Here is a 15202-nt window from a genome sequence, read left to right as displayed (position 1 = left end):
AAAACAAGATTTGAAGTTATTTTATGTACTAAAAATCTCAATTTGTTGATGCTGTTCAAGTGGTCTGTATTATGCACATGGCAAAAAGTGAAGAAAAAAGTGTTATTTATTACCTAATTGAGATAGTACTGAAACTCTGGTTAGTATTCAAACATATGTATTCATAACCTTAGAAGGGGAAAGAATGGGAACACTCATGTTAGATTTCCAGATCAGTCACTATTTTGCTTTCTGTAGTTTCTTAATGATCCACCTCTTTGATGAGCATCTTCACTCCATTTAGTAGCAACACTAAAGGGTTCTGAAAAGTATTCTCTCCATCTGGTGGAAGCTGCAATACAGAAATCACAGTTTACATACTTACTTTAAAGTATGTGAAACAGAAGAGCAGTTTCCAGGATTCCCTCCAGCTTACTGAGGAAGGCTGTAACCTGACAGACTAGAGGCATGCTTCCTCACCCTTTTTCCCTGTAAACCTTGCTTTTTTGGTTGATTTTTTTTTTAAACAAAGTACAGCTTGTTTCGTTTACTTCTCCATCATACTGCAAGACTCAAGGCTCAAGTCAGTATTTTAATAGTTGTGTCTAGAACATGCAGAAAAATCAGTAAAACTCCATCTCATTAATTCATCAATGGACCGTGTAAATAAGAGCTAATTTCTCAGTTTGTATTAGTTGACTTAAGACTCAGCTTTTAAGTGTTGGATTTCTTCTGGTTGAGGAGCTGCACGACACCTCCTGTCCCAAACCACTCTTCCTGCTTAAAAATTTATTAGAATTTTATTCTGAGATCAAGTTTTCACATTTCGAATCCAACTATGCCAGACATGCTTTGAAGAAAGGCCTTTAATGGGATTTATCCTAGATATGTGTTGCAGATACACCATTGTTGTGGTTTAAGTCCAGCCAGTAACTCAGAACCATGCAGCTGCTCTCTCACTCCCCCGCCTTCCTTCCCCCCCCCCCGAGGGATGGGGAGGAGAATCAAAAGAATGTAACTCCCAGGGGTTGAGATAAGAACAGCCCAGTAACTAAGGTGTAACACAAATCACTACTGCTACCACCAATAATAATAATGATAAGGGAAATAACAAGGGAAGAGAACACAACTGCTCACCACCCGCCAACTGATACCCAGCCCGACCAAGCAGTGATGTAGCCCTTTCGGGTAACTGCCCCCAGTTTATATACTGGGCATGACATGCTGTGGTATGGAATACCTCTGGCTAGTTTGGATCAGCTGTCCTGTCCCTACTTCTTCTCGGCTTCCCGTCCTCCCTGGCAGAGCATGAGACTCAGAAAGTGCTTGGTCAGAGTTACTGACCAACATTACTGAGCAGCAACCAACATTACTGAGCAGCAACCAAAAACACTGGTGTTACCAGCGTTGATCTCAGGCTGAGAGTCAAAAACCCAGCACTGCACCAGCTACTAAGAAGGAGAAAAATGACTGCTACTGCTGAACCCAGGACAACCATTAATGGGCTTGGCTCTGCATCCCACTCTCCATTTTCTTCTATAATCAAGTAACTTACAATTTTACCACACAAGTATGTCCTTTAACAGACAGTCATATTATTGTGGCAGTGCCCCACATTTCAAAGCATCCATTTAATCATAGGCATTGCTCTTGGACAGTCTTGATTTCCAGGTATATTCAGACAATGACATTACACTATTTCCTCATATATGATCAGCTCATTCAGTCTTATTTCAGCAGCTCACATGTGAAATTGAATAAACAAAATAAAAACCCCTTGTAAGAACAGCAGCTGACTGATGAAGAACCAGTATGTTTATAAGGCCCTAATTAAACCCATTTTCTGGTGCCTTAAATAGGAAGAAAGAATTTACAAGGTAGGAAGATACATTTTTTCCAAAAGCAGGTAAATGATTTATGAATTCAAGTTCTAATGGAAAGCAGGTGGGACTTGTACTTTAAATTATTCCAATAAAAAAAAAATAGAAATACTTTTTTCTGCAGAGTGTAATTCTAGCATGTTAAACTGCATCATCTTAAATAACATAGAATAGAATCATAGAATCATAGAATAATTAGGGTTGAAAAGGACCTTAAGATCATCTAGTTCCAACCCCCCTGCCATGGGCAGGGACACCTTATCCTAAATCATTTCACCCAAGGCCTCGTCCTACCTGGTCTTGAACACTGCCAGGGATGGAGCATTCACAGCCTCCCTGGGCAACCTATTCCAGTGCCTCACCACCCTAACAGGAAAGAATTTCCTCCTTACATCCAGTCTAAACTTCCCCTGTTTAAGTTTTAACCCGTTACCCCTTGTCCTGTCACTACAGTCCCTAATGAAGAGTCCCTCCCCAGCACCCCTTTAGGCCCCCTACAGATACTGGAAGGCTGCTATGAGGTCTCCCCACAGCTTTCTCTTCTCCAGGCTGAACAGCCCCAACTTCCTCAGCCTGTCTTCACATGGGAGGTGCTCCAGTCCCCTTATCATCTTGTGGCCCTCCTCTGGACTTGTTCCAACAGTTCCATGTCCTTTTTTATGTTGAGGACACCAGAACAGCACACAATACTCCAGGTGAGGTCTCACAGGAGCAGAGTAGAGGGGCAGGATCACCTCCTTCGACCTGCTGGTCACGCTCCTATTAATGCAGCCCAGGATACGGTTGGCTTTCTGGGCTGCAAGCGCACACTGAAGCCGGCTCATGTTCATTTTCTCATCAATCAACACCCCCAGGTCCTTCTCTGCAGGGCTGCTCTGAATCTCTTCTTTGCCCAACCTGTAGCTGTGCCTGGGATTGCTCTGACCCAGGTGTAGGACCTTGCACTTGGCATGGTTAAACTTCATGAGGTTGGCATCAGCCCACCCCACAAGCGTGACAAGGTCCCTCTGGATGACATTCCTTCCCTCCAGGGTATTAACCGAACCACACAGCTTGGTGTCATTGGCAAACTTGCTGAGGGCGCACTCAATCCCACTGTCCATGTCACCGACAAAGATGTTAAACAAGAACGGTCCCAACACGGATCCCTGAGGGACACCACTTCTTACTGGTCTCCAGCCGGACATTGAGCCACTGATCACAACTCTTTGTGTGTGGCCATCCAGCCAGTTCTTTATCCACCAAGTGGTCCATCCATCAAATTGATGTCTCTCCAATTTAGAGACAAGGATGTCGTGTGGGACAGTGTCGAACGCTTTACACAAGTCCAGGTAGATGACATCAACTGCTCTACCCCTGTCCATCAGTTCTGTAGCCCCATTTTAGAAGGCCACCAAATTGGTCAGGCAGGATTTCTACCTTAGTGAAGCCATGCTGGCTGTCACCAAGCACCTTGTTGATTTTCATGTGCCTTAGCATGCCTTCCAGGAGAGTCTGCTCCAAGATTTTGCCAGGCACAGAAGTGAGACTGACTGGTCTGTAATTCTCCGGGTCATCCATTTTCCCCTTCTTGAAAATGGGGGTTATATTTCCCTTTTTCCAGTCGTCGGGAACTTCACCTGACTGCCATGATCTCTCAAATATGATGGCCAGCGGCTTCGCAACTTCATTCGCCAGCTCCTTCAGGACCCGCAGACGGATTTCATCAGGACCCATGGACTTGTGCACATTCAGATTTTTAAGGTGGTCTCGAACCAGTTCCTCTCCTACAGTGGGCCCAAGGTCTTCATTCTCACAGTCCCTGCATCTGCCTTCCAAGACTTGGGTGGTGTGGTCAGAGCATTTGCCAGTGAAGACCGAGGCAAAGAAGTCATTCAGAGCCTCAGCCTTCTCCAAATCCAGGGTTCTCCTGAGAGCTTCCTGAGTGGGCCTACGTTCTCCCTAGTCTGTTTTTTATTCACTACATACCTATGGAATCCCTTCCTGTTATCCTTAACATCCCTAGCCAAGTTTAATTCTAAATTAGCCTTAGCTTTCCTAACCTGATCCCTAGCTTCCCGGACAACATCCCTGTATTCTTCCCAGGCTGCCTGTCCTTGCTTCCACCTTTTATAAGCTTCTTTTTTCCTTTGAATTTCTCTCAGCACCTCCTTATCCATCCAAGGAGGTCTCCTTGCCCTCCTGCGGCACTTCCTTCTAGTTGGGATGCAACACTCCTGAGCTTGTACCAGGTGATCCTTGCATATCAACCAAGACTCTTGGGCCCCCCTGCCCTCTAGGGCTGTATCCCGTGGAACCTTACTAAGCAGGTTCCTGAAGAGGCCAAAGCCTGCTCTTTTGAAGTCCAGGGCAGTGAGCTTGCTGCACACTCTTCTCACTGTCCTGAGGATCTCAAGTTTGAGCATCTCATGATCGCTGCATCCAAGGCTGCCCTGGAGAGTCACATTTCCAATGAGCCCTTCCCTGTTGGTGAGCACAGTCAAGCATGGCACCTCTCCTTGTCGGCTCCTCTATTACTTGCAGAAGGAAGTTGTCTTCTACACAATCGAGGAACCTCCTGGATTGCTTGTGCTGGGCCGTACTGTCCTTCCAACAGGTGTCAGGGTGGTTGAAGTCACCCATGAGAACAAGGGCCTGTGCGCATGAGGCTTTTCCTACCTGTCTATGGAGTGCTTCATCCGCAGGTTCTCCTTGATCAGGCATCCAGGAACAAATGGTGTAAGTATATGCTATGTTAGAACCTTCTGCAAGATTTTAAACGTTCTTGCACTACTTCTTTTTAATGTAAAAAAAAAAGAAAAAAACAACCCCCACAAAAAAAAACAAATAGCTCAAGTGAGACTTACTTGGACACACGCAGAAATGCTCACATGCAGGGGTAGAATCAGAGACATGTTTCCAAACATATGTCATGCTGAATACAAAGAAGATATGTTGAAAACCACTATGAACAATATTTTCAAACTTAGAAGTTTTGTTTCAAAAACTTTTCTGGGCAATCATGTGACTTCAAGGATACCTCTGCCCACCTACCACTTCTTGGATGTTTAGCAGCTTGGCTGGTCTCTCAGTGCCTGTGTTTATTATACAGTGACCATGCACAATTTCACAAAAGCTAGAATGGAGAAAGGCTTTTTCTGGCAAGAGTAAAATATCAGCATTTCAAAACAAAAGATAACAATGACTGTATTTCCAAAAATGTACAAGCTCCATTTGCTGCCATCTTATATCTTACTTTGGCTATAACTCAGGAGGGCTCTTAGTATTTAAAATGGAAATGTGCCAGGATCCTTTAACACAGTATTTTTAAGTTATTCCTGAGAATCAACTAATCACAAGGAAGACATAATTTCACTGCAAGGTACTAATGCAGTTTTCTGTTGAAACAGATACATACAAACAAAGCAGGTCACAGCTTAACAAAATGAAAAGTAAGTACATATGTAACTAACACATTATGACTGTCATTTTCTACATGATTTTTTTACAGCTGCAATAAATGCAATAAACATATTCATTAACTTTCTTTTAGCAAAACCTACACAGGAAAGCCAGCATCATCAGTGTCATTCAGGTAAGGTGTCATCTCCTCAGGTGTTTATTTAGTCAAGCTGGTTTTCCTACTCCAGCAACTAAACTCTTTTAAATTTAGCAAATGATCTGGAAGGTGAATTTTTAAAACTTCAGAAAGAACTTCTTCAGAACATTTAAAGTTTCACAACTTCTTTCAGCTGCGATCTTGTGTGGGACATACACAGCTCAAAGAGGAATAAATGCACTGAATTACACCTCTTCCTGAGCTTTACCAACATTAGAAAAATATTACATATCCATATATATCTATATCTATATTCCCCTCTTCATTGTTTTCTAAGCTTTCTGTGTATCTTAGCTCAAACAAGTAAGCTTCAGGTGCATTCTTGTTTTATTACAGCCTGATACAGAAGACATTATTATTATGCTGTAAAACCTTACTGTGCTTCTCCATCACAAGATGAGAAGAAAATTAAAAACAAAGTATCAACTTGTGAATTACTTTTAAAATAACTGAAGCTGGAAAGTCAGAATTCATCTTCCAAAAGCTGTGAAAGTCTTAACTGGATAGCAGCTGATTCAGACTTCTAATCTCCTAAAATGCTCAAGCAGAATTGGTTAATTTTTAAATCCCCCCCCAAATTGGATTATTCCCTTTAATCTGCATTAAATCATATAAAAGACAATTAAAAAACTATCTTGACAAGAGAAATCTTATCCTTTAATCTCCACCTAACTTAACTGTACTATCAGGATTACTGTATCTGCAATGATTTCGCTGTATCTGTCAAAAAATATGAGCCTCTCCAACTTTAAATACACTATCAATAGGGAAGCTGCAGCCAGTGTCACAATTATCATAGGATGTTTCCAGGTTTATCTGCATGCTAGCAAGTTTTTTCCAGCGAGTATAAGCTCATCAAAAAAAAACCCCAAACAACAAAGCCAAAATCCCAAATAGATCACACTAGCACATATTTAAATCTTGTCTTGCACACACTTAATCTCATTCTACATAGTCGATCTTATAAAAGATCCAGTATGTTTTCATTTATCATTCCAGCAGATTCAACTGTCTTTGACAGCTTCTTCAGAATCTTCAGAATCAGTCTTCCAAAAAAAAAAAAAAAAAAAGCAACCCAAAAGACCCTCAAACAACCAAAACCCACCCAGTAAGATAAAAGGTAAAATCCTTTTTCTGTATCACTACCTTCCCACATCAGCTAAAACGATTAAAATGATTATCCGAGATATCTAACCTTAAGCCATCCAAGATACAGCAGGGTCTTTCATTAGTGTTCAGAAGGAAAGCTAACTCTGTGTAAATATACACCAGGCAAATACACTGCCCTAGGCTCTTAAGATAGTCAAACGCAAATGAACATAGATATGGTGTAAATTAATCTTTGCTCACTCACTAACCTAAATACACCTTACTACAACACACAGCCTGACCAATTGAGACAGAAACAGGAGCGTAACAACTCAGAGGTACTGCTCTGTAAAATGAGGTCTTAGCTTGTTCACCTGAAAGATGCATTTTACAGTACTGCATACCAAAAAAAAACCCCACATAAGTATCAAAGAAGTGTACTGTCTGTGTTGAAAGATTAGCACAGCTCTTCCCTCCAAGGTCTTCCCCGGTTTCATTGCCATTAACAACAGGAACAAATTGGCTAATATGCTGTCTTTCCTTGGCTGCCTGGGAGAGGCTGCACAGGAGACTGCCAAAGGGCAAATATGGATTTCTACCAGGAAGACCTTTCAACATCTGTACTTGGTGAGGATCATCCACAGAAAGAATAAACTGCTGGAGAGAAACACCATCCCTGTATCAAATAAAATGAGAGAAAACTAACTAGAGAAAGCTGTTTTTGAAACTGCAGAAAGATTCAGAACGCTGTAAAAAATACACAGAATATGTACATATACATGGAATAAGAATAAACAAAGCATGCCACTTAGTGAGGGCCTGTATTATTTTGTAACGATTACTTTGCACCATTTGCTCACATAAATGAAGAACAGCTTTGACAAAAATATTTAAGTATGAAAATAAGGAAAACAATCATACTAGTTCTGAGCATTTGAAAATATTTTTCTGAAGGAAGTCTTGCTGGAATGAAGGTCAAACGGTAATTGTAACAGTATTCTACATCAATAAAAACTTACAAGGCATATGAGAACATGCAGAAAAGCATGGGCTGTGACAGAACTGGATTCAAGTCTTACCCTGAACCCCTTTAACTTGTATCTTTAGTTAAAAGTCTCACTGGAGCTACTAGGGCCTTATCATGGTGCTGCACTGAGCCCCACACTACCATTACCAGTCTCTCTCACTCATGCTACACCAGGCATCCTTCACCATCAGATAGAGAACTTCATATTTGCTGTTTGCTATTTCTTTTCTTTTGGGGTATGAGAGTAATATACTCAAATGGTCAACAAACCATAAGTCTCTTTTAATTTTAACATGGCATTCTCTGGGGTTATCTCACTGAGTGAGAGAGAATAACACCACACTTATGGGCTTGGTCCTTCAGCCGGATTCTCTCTTCTCACTTCTGCCTGAGTCACTCTCTGATCCCCCAGGCTTCTCCACAGCTGGGTGTCAGATAATTTTGGCTGGGAGTTGTACTTGCACAGTTGGTACCACCTGCTGTAAATTCTTCAGTCCTTGTTATCTCTGCAGCAGCTCTTGGCCTTTCAAAAGCTAATTCAGTGAAGAAAGAGGCAGGGGCAGTTTCTGCTTGATGTTTAAACTGCAAATTTGTTTTCCAGAAACTCAAGACTGATAGTTTGGATTATATTTTAAGAACTCACAGCATAACACAATGAACTATCAACTCCAACTGCTGATACCATTTAAAGAAGGCCAAACTCTCTGCTGTTAAGTTGGATGATGAGTGGTATAAATATAGTGTTATGCCAAAGAATGCAATGGAATTACTTTACCCGCAGGTGACAGAGCTACCCTGAGGTTGTATAAATAAGAGAATAAAAGTTCACTGTTCTTCTTCATATAGACAAAACCCAAGCTATTAGGCCCAAGGAAGTCTCTAGTATTTTTCTGTTTATCCCACTACTCAGAACAGTCAGCATTTTTTAGGAACACATGTTTCTGGTACTCAGAACGCCATCAGTCAAGTAACGGGGGAGGTAACAGAGCTAGTAGTTGTACTGGTTACAGAAACGGCTGAATTTGTTACTGTATTTAAACTTAAACTCACTGCAGTTTCAAGACTAACATTTCACAGGAATTAATCCATTTATCATCAACAAGTGCATGCAGATTGCTGCAGCCAGGAGATAAGAGGTCTGGATCCAAACCAGAGATGCTGATACATAATTACAGTTAAAATAATCTGAATTTGACCCTAGTGCTAATTTTCACAAGTCAAATCCATTGCTACTCCAAAAATGGATGACAGGTCAAATTTAAAGAAAGTTATACACTCACTTTGCTGTACACATAAGCAGAATAATTTTTATTGCTATGTGGTCTTTTTACACAGTAGTCATTGAATGAACAGAAGAAAGCTAATTGTCTTTTGGATCTCTTTAACCTGGAGGAAAAAATAGCAGTTTTGTGTTAGTATGACAAAAATGACCATTTGTTTTCTACCTTTCCTTTCCCTTACGCTCTGTCGTGTTCAAGATAAAAGCTTAATCCAAAGCACCGACACGTGAAATAGAAGAAGTATTTTTAGGTTGCATGCATTTTGCCCTTCTTCTCTGGAAAGTAAACAACAACAGAAGTTCATACTTGTTCTCAGTTATAAGCAAGAATAAACCAGGACTTCATAACAAGGTTATGTGGCATTTAACAGATACTATCTGATCTCCCCCGAAGACACTTCATGATTTATCAAATCACAATTATGTATTCAAAGATCAGAGAATAGCAATAGTCATATATACCTAGTATAACACATGCATAGTGCCTGGGTAATGTGAATTCTACTAATCAGGTCTTATCAAATACTTAAATATAAATTCTCAGAGAAAACACATACCATATGGTTTAAACCAGCCATGTGTTACCAAGATAATTTTGAAAATCTACTTCTGCACTTGTATTCATAGAATCTTTGAAAGTTTTCCTTGTTCTCTGCAAAATGAGCATTTTTCTACTTCTCATCTCTCAGTTTCATGTGCATTTAGAGATGCCCTAGTTCAAAATCTTTCCTTGCCTAAATCAGTGGTGCCTTTAAAACTTCTTAAGGAATTTAATAGGTCTGGAAACTCTTAGTAGGCTACTAAATCCCCCTGTAAATCCTGGCAAATTCCCAGACTGCCCATTCTCACAGGGATACATGGCCTAATTACAAATCCATTAAATACTGTGAGTTCAAGGGTCTACTTTAACCCTGAATTATCTGATCCACCTCACACTAATAGCTTCAGTGAAACAGAGAAGAGTAAAAAAGGACCAAGCCAACAGGAAACTAAAGAGAAAATAGGATCAGAGAGTAAGCAAACTAAAACCAGGAGAAAGGCAAATGGCCATCAAAAAAAAACCTAAGTAAGCAGTAAGAGAAAGAACACTCCAAGATGAAGGGAAGACGACTTTCTGCTAAAGGAAAAAGAACACTGCTTGTATTGTACAAGCTCCCTCTTAGCTGAGTGCAAGTAAACTAAGAAAAGAAGTTAAGATGTCCTGCCACCTCTCAGGGTAACAAAGAGACAGGACCAGACCTGTCTCTGCTGTTTCAGCAGGGGCTGCAGTCAGTCACTGCGCATCAGTACACATCACTGCAAAACTCCAGCCAGCAGAGGCTGATGATGCCTTTTAAGCTGAATGTAGAACAGGTATTTGCTTTTGTTATACATGTTTAATTTTATGTATGCTTAGATATCTGCAACTGTACTTCATGCAACTAAATACCACACACAAGCAAACAACTAAATGGCCCATTTTCTCAGGGCAGAAAGATGCCCTTGGGCTTGATCTCACTGATGAGAGTTACTAGAAGATTTGCCACAGGGTCTAGTGAAGGCAAGACAAGACTTCACCAAGACAATGAACATGATTAGGTTTCCTATTTTCAGATTTATGCATACAGCTTTGCCCTTTCATATTTTAAAGTAGAAAACCTAACCTAACCATTAGGTAAAACTATTAGTTTTCTCTCGCAGTTTCTCTCACTACTATTCAAAGTGACAAAAGGATGGTTCAGAACAGGACAACTTTCACATTGCTCTGAAAGTCCAGTGTCAGGGGGTATTTTTCCTCCCCATTTTCTATACAGTAGTCATGTTACACAAGCCTTGTACTTTGTTATTTGGGATTAAGAAAAGACCAAAGAGACATTTAAGTCATGGACTTTGTTCAAATTATCTCATTGTCCAGGGACGTGGAGCCAGCTAATCTGTGACACTGAAACAGAACTTACTTTTCCTGCAGACGATTTGCTTATGTCATCTGGATGGTGAAAAGAAACTCTGATCAAGGGTGAAGCAGGAAGAAAGAACAGAAAAATGTGACTGTTAACTTGCCACTATGCCAGGCAAGGTGGTATTACCTACTGTTTAGTTAAGTTGTGGCTGGTTGTTTTCCAGTGACCTAACTATTACTTAGGAATATTTTAAATCTGTCATCCTAAATTTAGATGTTTCTTTAGTCTCATTTTGAGTAACTTCCAGCTTTAATAATCTTCTTGATTGTAACTGTACTCAACACAGCAAACATGGCCTTTAGTGTTCAGCATATTTCTTAGGCTTGCAGTACATCAGTGGCTTGTTGTTTTAACAGAATATGACAATGAAAAGAATCCCAACCTTCGGCATGGTATAACCTCATTAGTGGCTGTACCAGTCTTGACATTTTTCCAAGCTACTAAGAAAACACATACTTTCGGATCTGTTTTTCAAAGAGTTTGTTTCTCCTAATAAAGGCCCCCTCTTCTATCAACAATCTTATGTGGTCAACACACAATACAGACAAGCAGTATTTTGGCAGAATGCTATCTTGAACGTAACCCCCACACAGCATTGCTATGCCCTATTATTTATATATAGTTAATAAATAATTTGATATTCTGAATAATTCAATAATTCAAAGTGCCGTTGGACAGGATGCTCAGATTTGTGCATATGAAGTAAAGACACAGAAGACAGGCAAGTAATATGAAAAAAAGTCATCACTTTAATTCACTGAAATAATTAATATTTTTTCCATTACTTCTTTGGTGTACTTTTAATTTTCACACTAAGATATCTCAGAGAAAATACCATATCTTTGATTAAGTATTGATGACATTCATTACAAGCCTCTACAGATGTTTTCTCAAAGATGCTGTGGCTTTATTAACTCAGCAATATCTGGTCTCCCAACACATCCAGATAACTGTCACATGAGAAAAGCGGCCCTCCAAGAGGCAACTCACATGACAACTCTGAGTGAATGCTAGCAGAAATTCGGGTCTGAAAAACCATTTACACTGTATGACACAGGAGTCATCAGCTTCCCAGGCATACTATAGTCAAGCACCCACATTAGAAGAGCTCACATAAGACTTCACAGGGTATCACCCAGAATTTCTAATACCAACCACAAGGCTAATTATTGCTACGTAACTTCAGACCACTCTCAGAATCTGTTACATTGCTGTAAAAAAAAAATTAGTCCAACCTTCTCAAGTACCACAGGTATGTTTCCTTCACCCATCAGTGCATTTAGCTACAGCTTTATACTTTGTGAAAGCAGAACAGTTTCAGGCAGGGCCAAGCTAGTACTTGAGTAAGTTATTCTGTGACCACCAGAGTTACCACACCAAGGACATTTCAGCACACAGGTACCTTTGCAAAATGGTATCAGGGCTTGGAGAGATGACTTTAGGTGGACAGCAATACCTCCAGAACTTCCAGGCAAGTCATGCCACCTTCTTGGCACCATGGCTGAAGCCTGTCTCCCTATCCTTATTTTTCCTAGAGCAAGTTGCCTGTGCCATCTGGAGGCTGCTCCAGATCTGGGGTGAGGTGGCAAGTCATCTGACAAATCAGATGAAAGTACATAGCTGCTTGACTTTTATCATCCCTTTCTTCATACCATTCCTGCTTCCCCTCTGATAACTAAGTCTCTGGGCACTCTTTAACAGAATGGACCACCTTAAGAGCACCTCTTCCACAGAAGTTCAGCAAAACATGACTTTTAATCTACACTGCCACCTTACAAATGAGTTTGGGTTTAAGGTCAGTATAAGAAAAGGTATGTGTGCAGCCTAAGTTCCACTACCATATTGGATGTACAAAGGAAAACCATATAACTAAAAAAAAAAAAAAAAAAGTCCTTCACGTCCATTTCTTTGCAGTAAAGATGTCATGGCATGTGACATCTATGAAAAACAGTGGACAGATTAATACAAACTAGCCTCTCTTTATTTGTTAATCTCATCTGAATTTGACTTATGATTTATTTTGTTGAGAAAATGTGTGAAAATTTAGAAAATGTTTTCTAAAGAAAAGACAGATCTAGACTGCAGTTCTGCCATCGTTTGGGCTGACGCAGCCACGATTATATTCAGAACATATTCCACTCTGTAATGGTCTACCCATCTTTTCAGCTTATAATCAACCTCCCTCCCCAGCTGCCGTATTCCAGATCACATATTCTGTCATGCTCTCTACTTTCTTTAAAATAGCAGTATTCAGAGTGTATCACAAGGATATTTGCTGCAGAACTCTGGGCTACCCTGATACCCTCAGAACATGATGTGATCACAACACCCAGGGCAGGCTTTTGATGCGCTGCTGCTACTCCACTCCATATTTTGGGTATTTTTGTTTTCATTTATATCACTACTGCATAGTTCCTGCCATTAATTAAATCCCCACTTAATATCCTTACTAAATGCAGTTTTCATAAACTGTTGTGCACTTCACTAAACAACAGAATGAAGTAAGAAATTTGATTTTTTTTAAATAAAAAAGTGAAAGAGGTTGCATGTTGTGAAGTCACCAAAGCCTGCTGCTGCCATAACCTCCAGAAAGCAACTAGCTTCTATCTTAAATTTCTGAACCATTCATACAGAGAACTGAAATTTGCAATGACTGGTTACTGCATTACCACATAATACTTATTATACCCTTGTTCATATGATGGAGAAGTCAGAAACACAAAACAGAAGAGAGGCAGGACAAGCACTTTGACGGACAGAGCGTCAAGGTTTACTCCTTGCATTAGTGTTTGTACCAACACCCGTGCCACTGGGGACTATGTAACACACTCATTTTGAAGCTTGGAAGAATCCAAAATAGTGCTCTCTTTGACATTTCTGTAGAAGTAATTAACTCCACAGATCTGTTTAAATTCATGTACCTTCAGTCAGCAACAGGGCAGGTCCTTCCATAAGCTCACTCCACGGCTTCCAGTCAGAGCCTTCTGCAGAGCTACGTAAAGCTGGTCAAAAAACTCTTGGACAGCCCAGTCATCTGTAAACTACCAAAGGCATCCAAAAACCTGTGCTCCTTTTTTTCTTGTTAACTTTAATTATACGATACAGACACACCAGGTATTATGCCTGATCTTCATAGAATGCCAAGGTACAATGTATAAGCCCCAATCTCATTACTTAACAGAATGTAGCTGCTATCACTTAGCTAGGAGAAATGCTGAGCAAGCACATGTTTTACAAGTTCCTAATTCAAAATATTTTCTGTATTTGTTGTCCCCATGTATCTCCATGCCATGGTTCACTCTTTGGTCAGTACTGGTACTGACTCTCTGGCATTTCCTGTACAAAACCAACTCCAAAACACATCTGACATCATCATCTGACTGCCAATGCACAGGCCTCCTTCCTGGCATATAGCTCCACTTCCCAACCACAAGGCTCTTTCTTGTGAAATCTCTGCAATAAAGACAAGTAAGAAATTACTAGCCCCAAAACCTAATAATAATAAAGATTATGAAAACACTAAAAAAATACAAGCGAAGTTTAGGCTTTTAAGAGGATATCATAGAATCATGGAATGGTTTGGGTTGGAAGGGAACTTCAATCTCATCTAGTTGCAACCCCCTGCCATGGGCAGGGACACCTTCCACTAGATCAGGTTGCTCCAAGCCCCATCCAACCTGGCCTTGAACACTGCCAGGGATGGGGCACCCACAGCCTCTCTGGGCAACCTGTGCCAGTGCCTCACCATCCTCACAGCAAGTAATTTCTTCCTAATATGAAATCTAAATCTACAGTGTATCATAATCATGTATCATTATCACAAACAGTAGCTAACTTCTTGAAATACATACATTTAGCTGTAAATCATGTTGTCAGGAAAATGCAGAAACGGAGAAGCATGGCTGACAGTCTCACTACCAGCAGCAACACCACCACCTGAGGCGGTGCAGGGCCCAACCACACCGGGCTGAGCCCCCGCCAGTAAGCTGAGGGTCGAGCCGCAGGCCTCTGCCCTTGCCAAGTCACACAATGCCGCTTCTTTGAAAGGCAGAATCCACCAAGGTCACAACAACCATGCTGCTCACTGCGGGCCGGCACCCAGAGCCCTCCCCGGCATCACCAAGCCCCGCTCACATCGCCACCGGCATGCCCCGCCCAACGGCGCCCCGCACCTTCCAGAAGGTTCCCCAGCATGCTGCGTGCCGGGGCCGGCGGCGGCGACGCCTCGTGGCGGCTGAGTCACGCTCACGGAGCGGGCAGGGGGTCTGCGCAGCGCCCACCTACGAGACTGGCTCCGGCGCAAGGATCATGCCATGCAGCGTCGCGCAAGCAAGAGCGGGCACAAAGAAACCAGGCAGCCCTGCCTCGCAGCCCAAGGGCAGGCAGCCGCCTGGAAACGCGGCGGGGTGT

At 41.3% G+C, this 15202-nt stretch overlaps 1 protein-coding gene across 2 annotated transcripts in view; it reads right to left on the bottom strand.

Annotated features, from left to right (window-relative positions):
* The window catches only part of GPR149 (G protein-coupled receptor 149), a 110976-nt gene extending 96679 nt beyond the window's left edge, over positions 1-14297 (bottom strand). The window contains exon 1 of one of the 2 annotated variants that reach the window (XM_061452706.1): positions 13714-14297. The gene's annotated coding sequence lies outside the window, so the exon portion shown is untranslated. The remainder of the gene's footprint in view (positions 1-13713) is intronic. The other variant, XM_061452707.1, reaches the window with a different exon arrangement.
* Between the last annotated feature and the right edge of the window lie 905 nt (positions 14298-15202).

This window comes from Pezoporus flaviventris, unplaced genomic scaffold (genome assembly GCF_033815535.1).
Source record: "Pezoporus flaviventris isolate CSIRO_AGI_PZ_B2104156 unplaced genomic scaffold, CSIRO_AGI_Pfla_v1 ptg000013l, whole genome shotgun sequence".
Taxonomy (NCBI): domain Eukaryota; kingdom Metazoa; phylum Chordata; class Aves; order Psittaciformes; family Psittacidae; genus Pezoporus; species Pezoporus flaviventris.
Note: the sequence above shows the minus strand (reverse complement) of the source record. Positions and strands in the feature narration are given on the sequence as shown.